The sequence below is a fragment of the Leopardus geoffroyi genome, chromosome B4 (genome assembly GCF_018350155.1).
Source record: "Leopardus geoffroyi isolate Oge1 chromosome B4, O.geoffroyi_Oge1_pat1.0, whole genome shotgun sequence".
Lineage (NCBI taxonomy): Eukaryota > Metazoa > Chordata > Mammalia > Carnivora > Felidae > Leopardus > Leopardus geoffroyi.
Genome location: NC_059341.1, coordinates 135,120,636 through 135,141,971, shown reverse-complemented (window position 1 = coordinate 135,141,971; position 21,336 = coordinate 135,120,636). Strand labels below are relative to the sequence as shown.

General features: G+C 50.5%; 1 protein-coding gene and 1 long non-coding RNA gene across 2 annotated transcripts in view; one reads left to right on the top strand and one right to left on the bottom strand.

Moving 5' to 3' along the window:
• The window catches only part of ZC3H7B (zinc finger CCCH-type containing 7B), a 61,204-nt gene extending 41,372 nt beyond the window's left edge, over positions 1-19,832 (bottom strand). The window contains exon 1 of the mRNA XM_045466396.1: positions 19,595-19,832. The gene's annotated coding sequence lies outside the window, so the exon portion shown is untranslated. The remainder of the gene's footprint in view (positions 1-19,594) is intronic.
• A 9-nt stretch (positions 19,833-19,841) lies between these two features.
• On the top strand, positions 19,842-21,151 carry LOC123591735. The gene is made up of 3 exons (XR_006709473.1): positions 19,842-19,952; positions 20,660-20,720; positions 21,017-21,151. It is a non-coding gene; the product is annotated as an uncharacterized LOC123591735 (long non-coding RNA).
• The last annotated feature ends 185 nt before the right edge of the window (positions 21,152-21,336 follow it).

Here is a 21,336-nt window from a genome sequence, read left to right as displayed (position 1 = left end):
ATGCCAAGGAAAAAAATACTCCCTGCCCCAGGTGGTTATGAAGGTTCCTCACACAGCCTCGGGCGAATCCTCCTCTCTGACCACCAAAAACCCAGAGCAGCAGCACTGCTGTGTGCCCGCACCACGGAGAAGGGTTCAAATCCCAGAGCAGGCTACTCTACCTCCCTGATTAGCAGCTTCCCGCTTTGCACAATGAGGATTACAAACAGCACCTCCTGGTGGGCTGAATACAGAGGAGGGTCCTCATTTCAGAGCCTGGCACAGAGCAGACACTTTACAAGTGGTAGCTTGTAGATCAGGATGTCTATGGGGGGCATTCAACACTTGCTACAGGCCCATTTTATAAGGTGAGGCCAGCGTGGCCACCTGCACCCAGGTCTTATAACCTAATTAGAGACATGGCAAGAACATCCCACCAACTCCACCCCAAACCAGACTTCTGGGGTAAACGCAGGCTGGGATGAGGCACAAAAAAGTTGAAACATTTGGGAAACAAAGGGGGCGACATTTGAATTGGGCTTTGAAGGGTGAATAGGAGTTGGCTCATTGGTGTCAGGGAAGGGAAGGCCTTCTGTCAGGCTGCATCCAATAGTTCATGAAATCCCTGACATCTCTCACATTTTATCTGATCTTGACTGATGACCCTCGGGGCTGAGCCGATCTGGGACCCACATTTGAGAGATGGAGAAAGTGAGGCTCAGAGAGGTCACAAGGCCTGCAGCCAGCAAGTGGGGGCCAGGCCTGGAAATGCTGACTTTAGGTCAGGAAAGAGGCTGCTGCTCTCCCTCCTCGAGGGTACAGTAGAGGTAGAACCACTTAGGAACCTTCCTAGGCACCTCAGCCTGTGTTTGGTGTTGAATACTCATGGCCCAGGAAAGGCAGAGGTCTCTGGGGCAATTTGGGGGAAGACTTCTGTGTGAAAATATTATGCTTCTTCCAATGTCCTGTTCTAGGATCTATTATCGACCACTCCAGGGTCATTCAATTGAGAGTATAGACCCTAGGCCAGGGCTGGCAAACCGATTTTATCTCATAAGCAATGTTGCCAGGCTGGTAGAGGCTGGTAGGGCTGTCCCAAGGGGCTGGGCCCTTGCAGTGCTTAAAAAAAGTGCCACCATACGCAAGATCAGCCAGAAACCAGGGATGCTTGGGGGAGATGCATATGGCTTGGGCCTTCAGACACCCCCTCTCCAGTGAGAGTATAACCACTGCTAAAATTCAGAGTAATACAAAGTAACACCAAGCTGGAGGCCCAGGTCTTACTGGGGCCCAGGATGCGGAGGGAATCCCTCCCCTCCTTTGGGAAGATTTTCTGACTCCCCCGACACATTGGTGAGTTAGTATCCTCTGAGAGAGCCCCGGAGAGTGAGGGTATAGTTCAGTCTAACCAACATTTATGCCCTCCCTACTTGGTGCTAGGTGTGGGGGCAGGGGAGACACAAAATGAATTGGTGGCTGAGGCCCAGTCCCGCCTACCAGGACCTCCTGGTCCAGTGCGGGGGCGGGGGGAAAGACAGGTGGGCCGTCAGCTGTGATGCAGGCTGGCTGTGGGTGCAAAGGGCCTGGGACCTGAGAGGAAGGAGCGGTGGGTCCACTGGGGGAACCGGGGAAGGCTCTGCAGGAGGTGGTTCCTGCTGGATGTGAAGGAGAATGACAAGTTTCTTGAGAAGACTGGGAGAGAACGGACATTCCTTACAGGACACTCACACTGTCCAGAAACACTCACACTGAGACTGGCTTGAGCCTCCCCCCACCTCCAACAAGTCCCTGTGGCACCCCTCAATCTGCACAGCCACGAGGATGGGGAAGCCCAGGCCCCAACCCGCCTCGAGGCTGCCAACAGGGGTCAGCCAGCAGGCCTGGCCCACAACTAGGAGAAAGCCGGAAGGTCAGGTGGCAGGAAGGGAAGGAAACCCACGCCTCCCGGGTGCCTACCATGTACCAGATACTGCGTTCACCTCTCCCTGATTGAAGGACCTTCTGCTGGTCGCTCTCGTGGGCCCTGCTAACGAGGAGGGGGACAGACCACCCCAAGAGCTGCGTGGTCTGCTACTACGTCTGGCTTTGCCCAGTCGTGCGCCTCTCAGAAAGTAAGCTAGAGAGCACCTGCTAAGTGCCAGACACCCAGATGGAAGGGGCAAGTAAAGTATGAAGCACACCACCTGGAAAGGAAAACCACAGCGGCTGCCAGGCAGTGGCCCTGTGCGAGCAGGGGGAAGTGGGCAGAGCAACAATCAGGACCTCAGTCTGTCATAAAATGTGAGTGGCTCCTCCACTGTGCCAAGCTCTGCTCTGGAGGCAGGGGACTCAGCCATGACAGAAACGAAAGCCCTGCCCCTCGCAGTTTAGTGGGGAAACCAGGCTGCAGGGACACAGCCACAACATGAAGAAAAAGGAGCTTCACTGGAGGCAGCCAGCCAACCACCTGTGCGATGAGCCCTTAAGGGATTCCTAAAATGTTCTAGGCCCTGGGGATTTAGCAATTAACAAAAGTGACAAAGTCCTCTTTTAGAGTATATGTGCAGGTGGAGGAGAGATAGGAGAAATAAATGTATAACGTCACACAGGAAGGATACACATAGGAAAGGAAAAAAATAAGGTGATAGAGTGACAGGGTGCTATAATTATATAGCAGACTCAGGGAAGGCCTCTTTGACATTTGAACAGAGATCAAAATGACGGAAGGGAGCAAGCCACGTGGGGAAACGTGCTCAAGCAGAAAGAATGGTGAGTGCAAAGGTCCTGAGGTAGAGACTGATCAGTGTATTTGAGGAAGAGCAAGGAGGCCAGTGTGGATGGAGCAGAGTGGGCAGTGGGAAGAGTGGTGTATGGGAAGGTCTGTGACATTACCAGGGAAGACCATATGTGAGGTCTCCATCAGCAGAGCAAGGGCCGTGGCTTCACCCTAAAGTAAGATGAGAAGTCATAGGTTTTGAACAAAAAAGCAGCTCTGTGTCTGGCTTTACCGTACCTGAAAATGAGACATCGTTAAATAAATGGGATTTTTTTTTTTTTTTTAAGTTTCACTACAACCCCATCAGGGAGGGAAAAAGTGTTCCAAGAAGCCAGGAAAGTTGCTCAAGGCCACACAGTGACCCTACAGCCTGGGTTCAAAGGGCCTGGAGAGATGGGCATTGGACAGCCTTGTTATAGTGCCAAGTAAGCAAAAGCCCCCCAAGCCCCAGCAAACACCTAAGGCCCCACACCCCTCCCTCCTTCCCAATGTCTTTCCTCTGGGAGAACCTTTGTATGGGTGGTTGCTATGAACTGAATGTTTGTGTCCCCGCCAAATACATACGTTGAAACCCTACCCCCAGTAGGACTGTATTGGAGATGGGGCCTCTAAGAAATAATTCAAGTTAAGTGAGGTCATTAGGGTAGAGCTCTGAGCCAGTACTTTATTCCCACAGCCTGAGTAGGCGAGTACAAATTTTGGTACCAAGAGGTGGGGGTGCTGCTGTAACAAATACCTAAACATATGGAGGAGGTTCAGGGAGCTTTGAGGTGCAGCTAGAAAAACCTCCCATTGCCATGAAGGGATGGCCAGTAGAAATAAGGATGTTAAAGGCAATTCTGGTGAGGCCTCGGATGGAAATGAAGAATAAGTTCTTGGAAACTCAGGAAAAGGTGATCCTTGTCCCAAAGTGGCAAAGAACTTGGCTAAATTGTGTTCTAGTGGAGAGCCTGGCTGGCTCAGCAGGATGAGCACACGATCCTTGATCTCAGGGTTGTGAGTTTGAGCCCCATGTTGGGTGCAGAGATTATAAATAAATAAACTTAGATAGATAGATAGATAGATAGATAGATAGATAGATAGATAGATAAATTGTGTTCCAGTTTCTTCTGAGAGGTAGAATCTGCAAGCAATGAAAATGGATATTTAGCAGAAGAGATTTTTATGCAAAGTATGGACGGTGTGGCATGCGTCCTCCCTACTGCTTATAGTAAAATTTGAGAGATGAGAGATGAATTGAAGAACTGTTAAACAAAAGGAACCAGAATTCAAAGAGCTGGAAAATTCTCAGCCTATTCATATTGCAAAAAAAAAAAAAAAGGAACACGTGTTCTGAAGAGAACAGTAAGGATGTGGCTGAACAGCCATTTGATGAGGTGAGTATGGGTGTGTGAACCACAGACTTAATCAGCTAGCGGCAGAAGTCAGAAATAGAGATGGGGTTATATCAACAGAAACTCTGCCCGTTAGAACCAAAGGGGTCAGAGAAAAGCGGACAGCAGAATGCAGGAAGGCTGCTGGACTTCTTGAATTCTACAGGACCGGACCATAGAGCTATCTGGATGCAAACACGCTCTATCCTTCAAAAAAAAGGAAGTCTGACCCTGATCCACAGATCATCAGAGCTGCCTGGGTGGGGCCACCAATTCATTTTTTAGAGCTGCAGGGGGTGACCCACTGCAAGAGCCGTTGGGGGGCTGGTGCTGTGCCCCAGTGAGCCAGCAAGAAGGAACAGCAAGCCAAAGAGGATTCTCAAGCCTTCAAAGCAAATGGAATTTGCCCCCACCAGGTTTTAGACTTGCTTGGAGCACCTCACCTCTTTCTTCTTTGCGGCTGATTCCGTTTGGAATGGGAATGTCTATCCTACGCCTGTCCCACCATTGTTTTTTGGGAGCACATAACCTGTCTGGTTTCACAGGATCACAGCCAGAGAGGAATTTACTCTGGATGAATCTACCTCCAGTCTCACTCAGACCTGATTTAGATATTTAGATGAGACTTGGGACTTAGAGTGGATGCCGGAATGAGTTAAGACTTTGGGGGCGGTTGGGACAGAATGAATGCATTTTGCACATGATAAGAACATGAATTGGGAGGAGGGTAAGGGGCAGAATTTACATACTGAATGCTTGTATCCCCCCAAAATTACATGTTGAAGCCCTAATCCCCAATATGACTGTTTGGAAATAGGGCCTCCACAGAGGTCATAAGGTGGGGGCCCTGGTCTGACAGGGTTAGTGTTTTTATTAGAAGAGACACTAAAGAGCACTCCCTCTCTCTCCCTGTCCACACCCAGAGGAAAGGCCAGATAAGGCCACAATGAGAAGGCAGACATATGCAAGCCAGGAAGAGGGTTCTCATCAGAAACTGAATCTACCAGCACCTTGACCTGGGCCTTCTAGTTTCCTGAACTGTGAGAAAATAGATTTCTGTGGTTTAGGCCACTCAGTCTATGGTATTTGGTTATAGCATCCCCAGCAGACTGAGACAGTGGTTCAAAGATCATTTGTTCTCAGCTGAAGAGGGAGGTGAGTTCGTTGATGATGAGGGTAGGGGTAGGGCATGGTTAGTGAGGGTAGGGGTGAGACATGCTCAGGAAGAGCAAGGAGCACATGGGCCAAATGGATCTTGTCTTTTTTTTTTTTTTTTTTTTGAGAGAGAGAGAGACTGTGTTTGTCTAGGGGAGAGGGGCAGAGGGAGAGAGAGAGAGAGAGAGAGGGAGGGAGAGAGAATCTCAAGTAGGCTCCATTCTCGGTGCAGATTCCAACGTGGGGCTCGTGACCTGAGCCAAAATCAAGACTCAGACACTCAACCAACTGAACCTCCCAGGCTCCCCAAATCTTGTATCTTTTTAAAGAAAAAAAGTGCAAGGGATAAAAAATGTCAAAGGAGAACACAGGCCCAAGTCTCCCCAGGACCTGACTGCCAGGTGGGGAAGTCCCCTCCCCCCTACTCTAGGTCCATGTTCTTATAATTTGGGAATTTCAAGCGGGACCTACCTCAAACGGCTCTTCGCAGAAATAGCCATGAATTAAGGAACGAACAGGAAACAATTCCAACATGTCAGCACAGTCTGTGACCACATACCCAGGTTCACACCTGGGTTCAAATTCGAGACCTGTTCCTTATTAACTGTATACAAGCTGCTTGAGTTCTTTGTGTTTCACGCCCCCGCATCTCTAGAACAGGGATACTAATACCTTCTTCTTCTTCTTCTTCTTCTTCTTCTTTTTTTTTTTTTTTTTTTACTAATACCTTCTTTATAGGGTTGTTGTGAAGGTTCAATGAGATGCCAGGGGCAGGATAAGCATTTAATGTCAACCATTACTATTTTATAATCATTATGATTACTTAAAAAGAGGGGCAAGAGAACACAAACAGGAAACCCACAGGAAACATGAATCATGAAGAAGAGACACTCAAACTCACTCATAAAAGAACCACACAATAAGCAACAACTTTTCACCTCTGAGACCACGGTAAGAAGAGAGCCTAGTTGATGCAGGTGCAGGAATGGGCACTTTCCAACACTGCAAGTACACTGAGAGGTCGAAATGGCAGCATCGCTGCGAAGTGGCGTAGCAACAGCTACCAAAACCAGGAAGCCAGCCGGTTTGCCCCTCTTCCTCCCTGCACAGCCCCAAGGCTGTTCCTTTCCCAGTCACTCAGGTGAACCTGCACTGGATTAAGCCAATCACAACAGTCCCTTTGGTTGCCAGTGATTGGCTTAGGTAAGGGCATGTGACATGGTCCTGGCCAATGAGAAAGGAGGGGAAGTCAGCCAAGGAAGGGTTTTCTTCACACTTCGTACAGGGCAGAAGCAATGATCTGTTGCTTGCTGCTGTAGGACAGGGAGCATCGAGAAGATGCACACGCTGGGGATGGCAGAACGCAAAGACAGAGCAAAGTTGTTGAATGACGTGTCTGGCCCAATAAATTAGCTGATCCTGGAACTGCTCCGCCTCATTAATCACGTGAGATTATAATAAACCCCGGTTTTGAGGTAGGAATTGTTACTTGCAGCCAAACTCCTTCTAAATGATAAAGCGCCCTTTCGACCCAGAAACTTCACTTCCACGAACTTAATCTACCCAAATCCTTGTACAAGCACTCAATTATATTTGCACAGGATGTCTTTTTTTAAAGAGTGAAAAGCTAGAAGGAACTTTAATGTCCACCAGTAGAGAATTAGCTTAATCCGTTAAATTACACAATACCCCTTACAGTGCAGCTATTGAATCTACGTGCATCGTCATGGAGATGCCGCCATACAGCATTGAGAAAGAAAAAAAGCAGCAGATTCCAGAACACTGTGTGTCGTATGATCACATCTGTGTGCAATGTGTGTTTACATCAAGAAGTTTGCAAGATATTCTCCAATTTAACTGGTTCTCTCTGGGGACTGGAACCTGCCAAGGGGCAACAGGACACAGAACACTCTGCTTTGTACACCTTAGAATGATTTAGATTTTTTTTCCCCACAGAGTAAGTATTCACCTTGAATCTAAAACGCAAAATGAGATGACTGACTTGAGATCAACCCAGTAGGGCAGAGCCCAAGTGGGAACCAGCAGCCTGGTTTTAAACCCAGTGTTGCTGGTCTGCCCGAATGTCCATGGGCTGTTCTTCCCAAGAAAAAGACCAAACCATTGACCTGAGAACCATGAAGGGGTTTTTTGTTTGTTTGCTTTTTGTGTTCCTCCCCCCCCCCCCCCAACTTTGGAGAAGAGTTTGAAGATGAAAGACTCAGAAATTCAGATCTTCATCAGACCAGGCAGGGACTGTACCAGCCTCTTGAAATCTCGGTGCCTGGCCCTGTGCCTGGTGCAGAGCAAGTGCTCCATAAACGGCGGTAAAAGAAATGGATGAATGAATATTAACTCATCTAACCCAGGCATTATATAGATAAGAATGAATGAGTGTTGGAGCGCCTGGGTGGCCCAGTCGGTTAAGCATCTGACTTCGGCTCAGGTCACGGTCTCATGGTTCATGGGTTCCAGCCCTGTGTCAGGCTCTGTGCTGATAGCTCAGAGCCTGGACCCTGCTTCAGATTCTGTCTCTGTCTCTCTCTCTCTCTCTCTCTGCCCCTCCCCCGCTTGCACTCTCTCTCTCTCTCAAAAATAAATGGATATTTTAAAAATTTTTTAAAAAAGAACCAATGAGTGTTAAATAACAAAAACAGAAATACTTGAAATAATCAAGTAATAATAACATTTTCTGAGTGGTTACCTCATGCCAGGGGCTGTTGTGATCTCCCTCTCTCTTTTTTTTTTTTATGCACGTCATGATCTCTTTATACATAATATCTTCTAGCACCCCCTGTGAGATAGACTATTAGTCTCACTTTGCAGAGGAGAAAAGAGAGGCACAAAGAAGTGACGTGACTTGCCCAAGGTCACACAGCTGGTACACGATAGAGCTGGGATTCAAATTCTGGCAGCCTGGCCCCAGGGCCCACACATATCACCATCTCTGTTGCCCATGAGGCAACAGGACCCAGTCCCAGAACCCCGCAGCCTGTCAGCATGCTTGTGTCTCTCCCACCTCCAAGTAACTCCCTCCCCTTCTGGATCATGCACAACCTCTCCTCCTTTCCTTGGTTACATTTCTTTTTTCTTTTCTTTTCTTTTTTTTTTTAATTTTTTAAAATGTTTTTATTATTTATTTTTGAGAGAGAGAGAGAGAGCGAGAGAGCATGAGCAGGGGAGGGGCAGAGAGAGAGGGAGACCCAGAATCCAAAGCAGGCTCCAGGCTCTGAGCTGTCAGCACAGAGCCCGAAGTGGGGCTTGAACTCATGAACCGCGGGGTCATGACCTGAGCCAAAGTCGGCCGCTTAACTGACTGAACCACCCAGATGCCCCTCCTTGGCAACATTTCTTTTTTTTTTTTTTTTTTTCAACGTTTATTTATTTTTGGGACAGAGAGAGACAGAGCATGAACGGGGGAGGGGCAGAGAGAGAGGGAGACACAGAATCGGAAACAGGCTCCAGGCTCTGAGCCATCAGCCCAGAGCCCGACGCGGGGCTCGAACTCACGGACCGCGAGATTGTGACCTGGCTGAAGTCGGACGCTCAACCGACTGCGCCACCCAGGCGCCCCATCCTTGGCAACATTTCTTGTCCACACTGTCTCTAGAGCCTTACCTCCCCCTGCACCCCCCAAATCTCAGCAGCCCCAGTCCCACTCCACCGAAGGTGCTTGCCAAGGGTCCTCCCCATTCCAGGAACCTTCTAGTTGCTGAGTCCCATAGAGGGACAGTTCTTCACTTGCCTTTTTCAGTATATTCTCGGCTGCGTCTGCCACGTCCTCCTCACACCTCTCCGACCATTCCTGCTCTGTCAGGGGCTCCTCTTCCTCTGCCCAGGTCTCAAGACCAACGCACCTGAGCTTGCATTTAAGGGACAGCGCTTCTGTCCTCCTCCCTCTCCATGCTCTCCCCAGAGGAGCTCTTCCATGTCATGACCTCGTGAGTCATGTCGATGACTCACAAATCTACTCCTCCTGCCAGGCTCACCCCCTCTTCAATATATAGATTCATGTCTTTTAACCCCTGGGCAGTGCCACCTAGATGTCCAACACCCAGGCCGCTTATGACCTCCATGCCTTTCTTAATCCCAGGCGCTCTACCTGGAATGCCCTCTCCCTACACACACACCTAGCCAACTCCTGTTCATCCGTTAAGACCCAGCTCGGATGCCCATGTGTCCACAAAGTCCTCCCTGGTGCCCATCCCAGCTGGGTGCTCCTCCAACTTGCCACAATCCAAACTTCGCAGCATCTCCCCTGCTCCCGCTCCTCCTCCATTTTCCCCAAACTCCATTCATAGCTCCAACTGCCATCCTGTTCTCAGTCCCCAGTTCCTTCCACCGTTACCTCTGAAACATCCTCCACCGTGCAGCTCCTCCTGCCATCTCCATGACCACGGGTCTCAGGCCCTCAGCATCTCCCGCCCACAGCCTCCAACGAGCCCCCTCCAATCTACCATTTGGTGGTTGAGGATATTTGCCTAACACACGTCAATGTCACTCCCCTGCTCAAAACCCTTAACAGGTGCACAGAGGCGCACACACAGATGAATGCAGTTTTTTGTTTTTAAAGATGAAAGGTGGGGCACCCGGGTGGCTTTGTGGTTAAGCATCCGACTTCAGCTCAGGTCATGATCTCACAGTTTGTGAGTTCCAGCCCTGCATCAGGTTCTCCGCTGTCAGTGCGGATCCTCTGTCCCCCCTCTCTCTCTGCCCCTCCCCTGCTGGTTCTCTCTCTCTCTCTCTCAAAATAAATAAACGTAAAAAAAAAAACACTTTTTTTAAAGATGGAAGGTGAATAAGCTCAGTAGTCTCACAATGAAACAATGCCGATTTTCTGATTCTGATAATGTACAACCACCATATACCATCAGCAGGGGAGGCTGGGTGAAGGGAATTCTTTGTACTGTTTTTGCTACTTCCTGTGAATAAAAAATCGAAAAACAAACAAAACCTTCACGACACCCACTACCAGGAGGACCAAGGCCAAGCGGCTCCCCCCAGGCACACCACACCATAGGAAGTACCTCGCCTCCCCTCCGGCCCCATGACTGGCCTGGAATGTCACACTCCGACAATGTCAAACCCAAGCTGCCCGCTCTGTGTGGAACAGCCTTCGCACCCACTGCTTCCTTCCCACCCTGGCTAGTGCCCGGCGCCTCTTTAAAGCTCAGCTGAGGTGGCTCCTCTACCGGGAAGACCCTTTCCCCAACCCCCAGCTAACACAGCACCCCAGCTCGGCACAACCATTGCACTTACCCTAGCTAAAGGACGGCGTGCGCTTACGTCCCCCTCTCCCTAAACCCTGAGCTTCCTGAAGGCAGACACTGCATCTGATTCATCTCCGGGCAGCACAGAGAAGCCGCGCTCTCCAACCTATTCTCCAACTATGTGAGCGGAATCTCACAGACCCTCGAATAACAGCAAAGGTGCTGTTTCAGTCCTTTATTAAGCGCTCTCGCCTACCAGATATTGTTCAAAGAGCTTTAAATAGAACACATAATTCTCACAACACGCCATAAGAAAATACTATCATCATCCCCATTTGACAGATGAGGAAACCGAGGCACAAGGAGGTGAACTAACCTGCAAGAGTTACCCAGGCTATAAGGGACAGAGCGGCGACTTGAACCCTGGCAGTTGGGCTCTGGAGCCCACACACCCTGACCTCCCGACTCAAAGGTGCTCCTCTCCCATCCCCGCAGGCTGCCTCCAGCCTCATCTCACACTCCGCCAGCCTGGCCCTCACCTACCCCAGGTTTCATGAAAGGCGAGCGGTCGGTGCCAGATTGGCCGCGTATCACAGATTGGCCTCGTATACTGCATGAACGCTACCTGAGGTTACGTCATCTCCAAAGATGCCTGGCACTTCTCCTGACTCACCAGGCCCTCAACAGCTTACTCAGAGACCAGCAAAGGTTCAATTTCGCCATCCTCGACCTCACCAGTCAGAATTCCGGGTCTGCACGAATCCCTTCCCCACGGTCCCCCTGCACCCTGTCTGTCCACCTGAGGCCCCTCTGCTCCAAAGAGGCCGAGCAGGGGTCTTGGCTCATTTCTGGAGGTTACGTGCTGGGTGTCATCCACCTTTTATGCCAAGGGTTTTAGGCCTGCGGCCCCCAGAGAGAACTCAGGAGTCCATGAACTTGGATAGGAAAACATTTAGAAGTTTTTTTCACTACCCCCTACCTAGTATTTAGCATTCCCTTCAATTACAAAGGCAGGCAACACGCTGCAATAGTGTCGTGCTAGGAATCACAGCTCTTTCACATTTCAGCTACTGCAGGCACAACAAAATATTGTTCACACTCATCACAACTTCAGAATTATGGCGCTTATGTTTAAAGACTCACTGCCAGATCTGGTTCTCAGTGCACTGATAAAAAGCCCAGCTACGGTTCGAGAGAATTGGGTTTCCTTTGCAATCCTGCATATTTTACTTTATGCGCTTAAAAACGGTATTCTGAGAAGGTGTTCACAGGCTTTCCCAGGCTGCCCAATGGGTCTGCAGGACAGAGATGATTTAGAAGCCCTGTCCTAAGGAATCATGTTTATCCCTACAGTAATCTCAAAGGTAGGTGCCACCATGTCCACTCTCCACAGAAAAGCTAGGCTTGAAAAAAATAAAATAGAGTCTTGGGGCACCTGGGTGGCTCAGTAAGTTAAGCATCCAACTCTTGATCTCAGCCCAGGTCTTGATCTCAGGGTTGTGAGTTCAAGCTCCGGGTTGGGCTCCACACTGGACATGAAGTCTACTTAAGGGACGGGGGGGTGGGGATAGGGGTGGGGGTGGGGGGTGGAGAAAAAAAGGAAAGAAAAGAAAAGAAAAAAATAATCTTTTAAAAAGAAGTGAGGGTTGGAGAGTCCACGACTTGCCCAAGGCCACCCAGCAGCTGAGGAAGAAAGCCAGACGAAGCAGCAGCAGCGTAGGTACCACCTCAGGCTCCACCAGAAACCACCTGTCAAGGAATGACGGAGAGAAAAGGACCACCCACAGGCCTCAGCAACTTGCAATTTGTTTTCTTTTAACTACCTTGAACAGAAACCAAAGTTCAGGAAACCTCCCTCAGGCCTCCCCCACGGCGCCACCATAAGTCAAACTAAGAGTCAGCAGTTACAAAGGGCTTTTACTCTCTTGCCTTACCCTCCCAGCTACTTGGGGGCCAAACTGCACAGGAAGGGTTCAATCCCACATCTGTGTCTCGAGGGGTCCAGGCTCCAGCTTCTTCACAACTTCCCAGCTATCAAGGGAGATGAGATGTTTAAACTAACTTCTCTTTCAAAGAAAGGTAACAGAAGCTCGGGGCACCTGGGTGGCTCAGTCAGCTGAGCATCCGACTTTGGCTCAGGTCATGATCTCCCGGTTCGTGAGTTCGAGCCCTGCATCAGGCCGTGCACTGACAGCTCGGAGCCTGGAGCTTGCTTCGGATTCTGTGTCTCCCCCTCTCTCTGCCCCTCCCCACTGTGCTCTGTCTCTCTCTCTCTCAAAAATAAATAAATAAATAATAATAATAAATAAACCTTAAAAAATTTTAAAAAACGAGAGATGCATTTCTATATTTCTCACACTGCTGGCACCAGCATGATCAGGCTCTGGGGAGAGTGGAAGGAAGGAAGAAAATAAAGAAAAGGAAAGGAAAGGAAAGGAAAGGAAAGGAAAGAAACAGAAGCTTATTGCAAAAGGCTTGGGAATTATGGGCAAATATAATACATGGGGGGGTGGGGCGGGGAGAAATCATCCAGAGTCCCATAGCTCAGAGTGATCACTTACTATTGTGGAGTGCTTTTTCTTTTGAGCTACTGAGAAGTCACTGGCCCTGTGCACAGAAGCTCAGGAATCCTTGTGGTCATACCACTTGGGCACCAAGAGTGTTCCATGGATTGCTCAGCCCGCTTCACTGTCTGAAGACAGAGAGGCAGGCTGGGGCAGTGCAAAGGACTCTGAGCCCGGGAGTCCACCACAGCCCCAAGCTGGCTTTCAGGGCACCTCTCTGAACCTCTGTTTTGTCATTTGGAAGAGGGAGCTAATGATACCCAACTTGCAAGGCTGCTTTGCAGGTTTATATCGTGGGCCCCTAACCCCCACATCCAAGAGGAGATCAGAAATTTGTGTTTCTGCTGAACCTGTACTGTCAGAGAGCGCTGGCAACTTGCAAAATTACCCCGTAAGCACTTTTTGATCAGTCAACACCAATTCCTTTGCAGTTTATCTATCTAGGCCACTCTTTTTTGGCAAGGGCTGATCTGGACCACCCTGCTACTATTATTCATTTATCCAACAAATAACCAAAGAACACCTTTATATGCCAGATGCTGGGGGAACAGGGTTAATAATGTCCCTGACCTCGTGGAGCATGTGGTCCAGGCGTGGGAAGACAAATAAACAGGGCAATGTTAAATGCACAAGACAAGTAAAGCTACAGAGGGTGACAAACACGCTGAAATAGGAAATGTGGCAGGGAGTGATGGGGGGCAGGGGGTAGCGGTGCTGGGAGTTTAGGGATGGCCCTTCAGGGAGGTGGCATGTAAGAGAAATGAGATAGAGCCCACCATGGGAACACAGAAGGTAGGTAAGCGTGCACCGGCAGAAGGTACGGCAACGGCAATGGCCCTGAGGTGGGAACAAGTTCAAAATGTTCAAGGAAAAGACAGAAGGCCAGTGTGACTGCAGCGCTGGAGTGAGGGCAAGCCAAGCAGGAAGCAAGTTTCGAGGGGCAGAGTAAGGCTGGTTAGAAGGCTGCATGCAAGCCACACTGGGAAGCCAGCACTGTGTTCTGAGTCAGGAAGCTACTGGGAGGTTTTCAGCAAAGGAGTGACAAGGTCCCACTTAAATCTTGAGAAGATCCCTTACTTAGGCTGCGGCATTGAAGACAGATGACAAGAGGTGAGGCTGGAAGGTCAGTTAGCAGGCTACGGCAGTGGTCCAGGCCTGGATCGAGGTAGGCAGTGGAGAAGATTCAGGAACATTCTGGAGGTTATGGCCACCACAACCACGCTGTCACACCAGTGGCCTTTCTAGTTTTCAAATCCTCTTCATTTGAGCCTCACAGCAAACTCAAGGAAGGTAGGACTGAATCAGTGAGGCCATTTCACAGAACAAGAAACTGAGGCCAAGAATGATAATATGACTGTGCCCCTGAACATGTAGCTAGTATGTGCTGCAGCTGGGAGTGAAACTCAGGACTTTGGACTCCCTGCCCTAAGTTCTTCTGGCTGCAGGGGGACAGGGCATGACATGGAATGCGCCAGAGAACAAGAGCACAGATGGACCTCTGCTAACCCCAGAAGGGTCACAGCCTCCACCTCCCCCTGCAGCCTTCACAGGAAGTGCTCAGTGGATGCTCACTGGCCGGCCCCAGCACTTAGGAAGACGTGGCTCTCGGTCCAAGGGAATGTGACACCCTGTCCCCTTTCCAAAGTCATAGCAGGGACAGGGTAGCAAGAGCTGGAGGCTGGACCCCTCAATTTTCTTCTGCAAAAGAGGGACTTCTTACCGTAAAGGGGCATCAAGAGGATTAATGAGAATATGGCCAAAAGCACAATACAAACAACAGATGATTGGGATTTCCAGAAGGATAAGAAAAGACTTTCATGGAGACTAAAATAACTTGAGGGGTGCCTGCCTGGCTCAGTCAGCAGAGCATGCGACCCTTGATCTTGAGATCATGAGTTCAAGCCCCACGTTGGGTGTACAGACTACTAACTAACTAATAAAATAACTTGAAGGTACTTCTCCTGCATAGCAGCAAAGACCTTGGGCTCAGGGGTGTCATACGCCTGGCTCTGTCTGACCCCGCCCCGCCGACTCCCTGCTCTGCCACAGCCATGTGATCCTGGAACATCAATCTCCTCATCTGCAAGATGGGGCTGCTAATACGTGTTCCTGCCTCCAAGAGCTGTGAAGCGGAGTCAATAAGAGAAGGCCCAGAAAGCGCCAGGCCACACACAGCAGCCTTAAATATGCGGTGGCTGGTGTCACTACTGCCGATGCTGCCATCAAGCCTGCATTGTCAACCTCGGATTCGGGGCTTGGGATGTGCGGCCGAACTGAAGTCGGCTGCAGCTGGGTTCTGGAACGCAGCAGCGGTCCCCACAGCCTGATGCAGACACAGTGCTCGTACACCTGCAGAAGCCATCAGGGTACTCGCAGGGGAACAGACTTCCTAGGGAAATAAATAAGACGGGAAGGAGCCCCGGAGCTGGTGATGACAGAGAAGAGGAAACCGAGCCCGTTTTCTATGGGCCATTAAATGTGATGAAAGGAGCTGGCTTCTGTGGAGGCTCCTGGGAGCAGACACGTAGCAGTCACTTCATCAGCCTGGGCCAAGGCTCTGGCTTCGGGTTGCAGTGGGACCTCCTCAGAGGACACCTCCTCCTCTTCCACCTGAAGTTACCACTGCGGGGGGGGCCCCGCCTCTCCCAGCCACCCCTCGTCCCACGCTGGGCCAAGTCAAGAGCCAGGCTGCCTGGTTGTCCGGGTCTGCTCTCCAGTTCTGCCACTTAACCTCCCTTGACAGTTTCTTCATCTGTAAAATGGGGACAATCACAGTGCCTACCTTCAGAGCTGTTACAAAGATTAAGTAAGCTCATCTAGGAAAAAACACTCACAACAGGGCTTGACTATCAGTAATTGCTGGATTGGTTAATGGCTAAATGATGACAAACTTAAAAACCCCTCCGCTTCTAGTTCCTCTCATCATCGACTCTCCTGCCCCGATCCCCAGGCACTGGGCGTCTCCCACAGCTTACCATCACACAATCGAACCTCAAGGCTTGCTTTCAGAAAGGGAAATTTAGGCCCAGAGAGCCCAAGGGACCACAGCGGTAGAGCCTGACTTGAACTTGATCTCGTACCTGCCACCCACATGGTGGCCGCACCAGGTGACCTGCCCCGTCGTTTACGCTGCCTTTGCCCGACTCGGTGCCTCTCCTGAGAAAGCCTTCTCTGGCCTTTCTTGAACCCATCTCTCAAATGTTCAAATGGCCTACAAAGACCCTCCACCCTGGGGCAAAATAAACCTTCCTCCTCTACACTTGGGGTATAATTCAACATGACAACACACTGGCCGAAAGCGTCCTCCTGGCACCTCCACTTGAGCCTGGGGCACAGGGGGTGCATCAGACCCAGTTCTGCTCTTGGGAAGCTCGGGTTAATCAACCATATCTTTGTCCTTTCCAATCTACAAGCTACTTCAAGGTGTCAAGCCAGACACCCATAGGCATTAGGGAAATGGACTAAGATTCCACACTCAGGGCCCAGACCTCCTTCACCACCATTCATCCTGCCTTCTCGAGGCATGCTTCCAGAAATCTCCTAAGTACTTTCTTTCTTTTTTACGTTTATTTAGAGAGAGAGAGAGAGAGAGAGAGACAGTACAAGCAGGAAGAGGAAGAGAGGGAAAGAGAGAATCCAAGCAGGCTCTATGCTGACTGTGTGGAGCCCAATGCGGGGCTTGATCCCACAAACCACAAGACTATGACCTGAGCCAAAACCAAGAGTCGGATGCTTAACCGACTGAGCTACCCAAGCGCCCCAGAAATCTCCTAAATACTTTCACAGGACCAGGCCCTGGGACATACGGTAGTTCAGTACAACCCCCTGGCCTTTTGGAGAGCCTGCTGGTCTTTGGGCTTAAGCCCCCATCCCCACTGCATCTGCCCAGTCACACTATCCTGGTCTCTACATATTCGAAATGGAGGTGGTCCAATTGTGACATCGATTCCAACGTAGCACACTCAACAGTCACAAAGGCCTGGGTTCAAATCCAACTGGGTGACAGCGAGCCAGCCACATTAATCTACTGTGTTCTTCAGTTTCTTCATCTGTGAAATGGAGATAATAATGCCCACCCCTCTTCAGCTCGAGTCATGATCTCATGGTTTGTGAGTTTGAGCCCCCGTCAGGTTCTGTGCTGACAGTATGGAGCCTGCTTGGGATTCTGTCTCTCTCTCTCTCTCTCAAAATAAATAAATAAACTTAAAAAAAATAAGAATAATGCCCACTCCTCATGGTACCACTGTAAGAATCAGAGAGAATGTACGTCAACCTCCCAGCACAGAAGCAACCATGGCGAGCTCAGGAATTCCTTCCTCTTCTGTCCCCCAGCCAAGCCTCCCCATTCTTTCAAGCTCAAGATCCACTTCCTGGAGGAAGCCTCTCCTAACTTTTCCAGGTTACCCTGAGAGCTCTCTCTCCTGTTCACTCCCACTGCATTGACTCTGGTATTAGAGCATTTCCTGGTCCTATCGTGGATTCGGGTCAGGCTCTCAGTGACAAACTCAACCCCCAGCCTGCCCTTTAGCGCCTTACCATGCTCACAGGAGACATTTGAAAACTAACTTGTTATGGTGGCCCAGGACTCTGGAAAGACTGAAGATTTGGAGCCAGACAACTAAGTGGGAATCCTAGCTCTGCTATGTGACAGAGAGACCTTTGATTCTATAAGCCTCAGGTTTCCCACCTGGAAAATGAGGATTGAAAAATGCCCACCTGATGTGGTTGCTATGGAGGACAGATGAGCCAGCATATGTGAAAGCCCTTTTGTTATAAACCAAAAAGTGCTATTTAAGGGATTCTTATTTTCAGATTCTCCAAGCCAAACCTACTGACGCCTTAACTTTCTTATACCTAGAGACTAGCTCATCCCACAGAGCTTCTTAGCCCCAAATAATCCACCCACACCCACATTCTTAACTGTCCATCGCAAACAAAAAGCCAACAGCCTGTAATTCACGGCATCCACAGAACACAAACCTCATCCCAGCTCAAGGACCAACAAACATCTCTCTCCCATGCTCAGATCTCATCCCTCCTGAACATAGGTTTCTCCTTCCCAGCTGAAGGTACCCCATGCCTCAAACCTGTTCCAATAGCATTTTGGCCATGCATCACTTGTATGCAGTCTAATTTCTATGGGATGTCAAAATGGGGAAAGAAGACCTTGGCGGGTATGGTTGGTTGTACGTGGGGAGAGGGGTTGTAGTAGTCTTGGTAGTAGACGTAAAGATTCCGCCGGAATTTTGGGTTAAACAGTTGCTAAATGTACTATAATTATCGTGTTTGTATGAAAAGCCAAGGATCTGCATTCTGCTATTTTCATGGGGCTGGATGAATTGCAGACGCTGAGGAAAATGGTAAGAAGTTGGGGTTCAAAGTCTGGTACCTAGGCACCAAAGTCTGTGTGTGCAACCTAAGAGAAATGAAATCCCTAACAAAGCTGCTGTGGGCCCCCAGTCCCCCACTCCAGGCCCAATATGCTTTTCTACCCCAGACTCCCCAGCCCCCCTTTCCGGCCCCCAGCCCCTTCTCTTCCCCGTTGATGCCCTGTTGGCACCCCAGCCATCGGGGTCAGTGTAAATCGTTCCTACGATTTTTTTTTCTTCCTGGGAAAACTGCTTTGTCTGTGTGAAAGACCCCCAAACCAGACATCTTATAAACATCCGAGCCAGACAGATTTTAAGAGGAAAGGGGGGGGCGGGTAGGAGGGAGCAGGCCCGAAGGGGTCCCTGAGGCCCTCTGAGAGTGGGAGGAGGGTCCGAGACCGGGGTCCGCGGCTCCCGGGCGCCCATCCCCGCGGGGCGCCCCCCAGGTGCTGGAGCTGCGTCCCCCACCCCCACCCCGCAATCCCCGCGCACTCCCCGCCCGGCGGCCGGGCCGGATCACTCCTTCGAGCCCAGAGATGAATCCTGCGACCGGAAATTCCCCCCTACCCAGACCGCGCCCCCCTTTCCTGCCACCCCCTCCCCCCGGGCCGGGCCGCAGGCCCCGGATCCCCGGGCTCGCGTGGCCGCGGCAGCCGGCAGAGGCGGCCCGTCGGCGGCCGCGGTCCACGGCCCTTGCTGCGGTCCCTCCAACTCTTGGCGCTGCGCACACAAAAGGAAGGGGCGCGCTGCCAGAGACGCCCCTGCCAGCCTCCTCGGCCCCCTTCGCGGGGGCCGGCAAAGCATCCGCGCACCCCAAAGCTCCGGACGCCGGGGCGGGAGCCCCCCACGACACAAAATTCCAAAGCACCCCCCCCTCCGGGAGCTGCAGGGACAGCCAAATCACCCAGCGGCAGGTGCCCCCGGCCGCACAACTTTGAAACTTTGGGGCAAGGCACGGGGAAGGGGAGGGGGAGCCCCAAAAAGGAGGAAATGAGGATTTGGCGGCTCTTGCTTTATTTCTGCAAAATGCACTTTCCAGGTGGCCCCGCGCGGCTCCGGCCTGGCCCGGATCCCCCGCGCCTCCGCCCGGCCCGGCCCCCGGGCGCCCTCGAGCCCTCCCGCCGCCGGCCGCCGGGACGCGGTCGGGCCCCGGCCTCTGCCCCTCCGGGCTCGGGCCCCGCGCAGCACTCACCTCGGCCGGGCTGCGCTCCCCGCGGGCCTGCGCCGAGCCCGATAAATGGTATGCTATGACTAGAGGTATGATTACGTTATTATTATTAGTAATAATAAGAGTAAATGCTATTTAATTACGGGCGGCCGCATCCTGCTCCCGGCGCCGCCGCCCCGGCAGCTCCGTCCATGTGGCTCCGGAGCGCTTTACTTTCATTTCCAGCCCCTTCGGCCGGCCGCTCGCGGCAGCACCCGCTGGAGGCACCGTCTCCCCGCAGCTCTTCCTCCTCGGGTCCTAGAGCGCGGCTTCCCTCGCCTGGCGCCCGGGGTGGGCGGCGCGGGCGGCGCACCTGGGGGCGGGGAAGTCCCCCTGCCCCGTGGTAAGCTCATGCCTGGAATCCACCTTTATTTTCTTTAAACGTGGCCTGCCCTTTCAGGGCTTTTTCGTTGGGCAAGTCTGCATTTCTGGACTGATGCTGGTCAGACTCCGCGCCACGGCCCTTCCCCCTGGGTGTAAAAGGCCCCCCGGGTTGCCAGGTGCTTTCACTGCAGGCTCCCCCAAACCTTAGCTGCTTGTGCCCTTTTCACGGATGACGACCGGAGGCTCAGAGAGGAATCAGACCCTCAATCGGCTGGTGTTTTATGTCTGAGATCTTTCCAGAAAGGATTTGAGGCTGCTTAGAAGATCCAATAGGTGAAGGGAGATTAACCAGAGAGACTGGCTGTATTTCTTGCACCCTTGGTACAGCCTCAGAGCTGGTCAGGACCAGACTGGATTTGAACCCAGAGCCTCGGATCCCAATACAATGTCATCCACGCTATTACTACCTGTTCCATTGATTCCCGAGGACTCCCACATGTCTGTGAGAGATTTCCTTCTTTCCACCTCTTAATTTTGTGCACACATATATATGCACGTATATTTACACATATGTATATGTATGTGTATGTATATATATATATATATATATATTATGTGTGTGTATGTATATACACGTGTGTATGTGTGCATTTAATTTATTGAAGATCAGCTGTGAGCCTGGTGGACTTTTATAAATGTTATCTTTTCCCCAAACATTTGTGCCAGACACATCTTAGAAGCTGGGATACAGCGGTGGAACAAATTTTAAACATTTAAACACACTGTGGTAAGTGCTAGGCGGGACAAGAACCTGGGGCTGTGTCTATTTCATTCTCACAATGATCCTGGAAGGTTGGTTTTGGCATGCCCATTTTACAGATGGAAAACTAAGGCTGGGAGAGTGACCCGTCCAAGGTGGCAGTTCTGACTCCAGAGCCTGTGTGTTCTACACATACTCCTATGATTTCTACTACTTGCCTTAAGGAAGCCTTGAAAGGCAGGGGGGGGGGGGGGGAATGCACCTATCTGCACCATCCGAAATTTCTCAGACTCTTTTTTCTATGTGTGCTTTCTGTCTCCTAGATACTCTAAGATTAAAGAACATAAAAGGTAGTTTCTGGCATGAAGAGGATGGGGATTTTTTATTCAAAAATGAAAAGCTGAGATACTCCTGAAACCATTGTTGCACTATATGCTAACTTGGACGTAAATTAAACAAATAAATGTAATTTAAAAAAATGAAAAGCAGTGTCCAGAGACCTTCAGAGTGGGGTTCGTTTAAAATGAAACTTTTTTTTTTTTACACAAACCACATATTTGCTTTTGTTTTAATTTTTTAAGGTTTATTTATTTTTGAGAGAGAGAGAGAGACGGAGTGTGAGTGTGGGAGGGGAAGAGAGAGA